Below are 2,566 nucleotides of genomic sequence, written 5' to 3'. Positions count from 1 at the left end.
ATGTTCACGGACAGTCCAAATTGATGTGTCCCGTAATCGGTCTTGGTAAAGCCATTGAACCCAGATGGATGTCCTGTCACACCGGATAACATCACATAATTTCTTGCTCATTAATGCGCGATTCAAGGTAGAGATGTCCTTGAACCCGAGTCCCCCCTCATCTGTCGGTCGACACACATCTTTCCAGGCTACCTTGGCGTAGCCACTAGACGTCGTACCCTTCCATAGAAAATTCCTCAACCTCTTCTCAATTTCATTGATAACTTTTTTAGGTAGTATGAATGCAGATACCCAGTATAAGCTCAATGTCGAAAGTACGGATTTGATGATTTGTACCCGCCCAGCATATGATAACGAAATCCCTTCCCATCCAGTAATGCGTGCATCGATTTTTGAAATAAGAGGCTCACAGTCAGAGATAGACAGTCTAGAAGAGATTAAGGGGAGACCCAGATACCTCATCGGTAGATGCCCCTCTTGGAAGCCCAAAATCTCCAACATCTGATCTTTCAATTCTTGAGCCGAACGGGATATGATTAAGTGGCTTTTTTGAACATTCAGCCTAAGGCCCGACACCTTCGCAAACCAGTCGAATCCCTCCTTGAAGACTCTGATTGAATCAAAGTCAGCTCGACAGAAAAGAAGTAGGTCATCTGCAAATCCCATCTGGAAAACTTTGGAACTCTCACACTTTCAGTGAAAGGAAAACTGCATATCTTGTTCAATAAGCTGTAGGAATCCTAAGTGCAGAACTTCCATAACCAGCATGAAAAGGTATGGAGATAGAGGATCACCCTGTCGTAGTCCTCTTGCTCCCGCAAAGAACCCGTGTGGTTTTCCATTGAGTCCTATCGAAAATGAGGCCGTGGTGACACACTCCTCAATCCATCTGATAAATATTGGTGGAAATCGAACATCTGCATCACCGCTAATAGGAAGTCCCATTCCACCGTGTCATAGGCTTTCCTAATATCAACTTTCATTGCACATCTTGGGGGAAGACGTATCTGCACCCTATGACTGCGCAGGTGGGGCCCAGTGCACAGTGGCAGCAGCGGCGGTAGCAGGTTATGCAGGGGGTGACGTGGCCTGTTTCCATTGGGGCCACGTGTCGCGCATATAGAGAGTACCGTACACGTATAAATATCCTTATTTATGATTATTTAAATACGTTTTCAACACTTACTTTTACCGCCATATTTGTGCTCTCATTCTATCTCATTATCTTATCTTCGACCCCCACCTTTTCCTAATTTAAGCATCGAGGGCCATCGTCGAGGGCTTTTCGGCTAGTCTTACGTTTGCTGTGTTCTCAGAATCCACTTCAGGTAACTTAAAAGAGGGATCCAGTGATCTCAACCCAGCGATCCGACCTAGCGACCCAATCCGGAAATCCTAATTTTGAGCGACCTACATCACCCTATATAAAAAACAGTAAATTACACTCCTTGCCCATATAATATATAAATAAATGTTGTGTTATTAATTCGTATTTAATTCAAATCTATATTCGATATTACAGATCCATCCTAATCTATATTTAGTTCAAACCCCGCCTTAATTAATTTGATAACATTTGAAATAATATGAATAACTTGGCCCTGTTTGGTTTTATTTTTTAATATTCATTTTATGTTCATAGTTTTTATTCTTAATAAATTTAGTTTACAATTAGTTTATACAAAATAGGTTGATGTGTTTTTTTATTTTCAATTCATGCAATAAATTTGATTATAATATTTTTAAATATATAAATATTTATTTTAATCAAAGAACAAAACTTGACAAAATATTTAATCTTATGCCCTTTTCAAAATAAATTATATTAATTATTTAGGTTGCAGTTCATAGGAAATAGTACAGGATTTATCGAGTTACTATTACATAATTAAGAAAAACTCGAGTGCAATAACTATGACTCATTGACTATAGAGTATTAGAATTGGGATAAAAAAATATATATATGTTCTACACAAATTGAATTTATGTCTAATTTGATAGCCGCTACATGTAAAATAATATATGAAATATCAAATTCTGTTTATATTTTGTGAATTTAATCCATTTTAGTTTATGAAGTAATATCTAATTAATTGATATCAGTATATATTTTTCGACCAATCAAATGATGCCAAATGTTAAATTATCATGTTTTCGACAATTAAAATCATATGGTCTAAAGTAAAAAAGTGTAACTTAATAATGTGGAAATTAAATCATATGTGGCAAAATTAAGGAAATAGATATCAACCAAATTATGAAGGGTGAATCAAATCGTGCTACTTCGTTAAATAATAAGTAAGAGCGCAAGGAACATAAACTCCTGGTGCTCGAGCTACAGTTGTGCCATGTGTACCATTCGCCTTGCATAGGTAGAGGCATTAGTCCAGCCTCTTGTATTCCAGCATTAAATTCATCCATCACCATCCGAATGTCCCCTGATATTCCACACACCTCATTAAGATCTCGAACAGCATTGAAGTCCCCTCCTACCAGCCACGGGTCGTTCGAGCACTGCTGAGCTAATGTCTTTAAAGTAGTCTAAAGAGTCCTACGGGCGACCACC

Source organism: Sesamum indicum, unplaced genomic scaffold (genome assembly GCF_000512975.1).
Source record: "Sesamum indicum cultivar Zhongzhi No. 13 unplaced genomic scaffold, S_indicum_v1.0 scaffold00163, whole genome shotgun sequence".
NCBI lineage: Eukaryota > Viridiplantae > Streptophyta > Magnoliopsida > Lamiales > Pedaliaceae > Sesamum > Sesamum indicum.
This window is presented reverse-complemented; position numbering follows the sequence as displayed.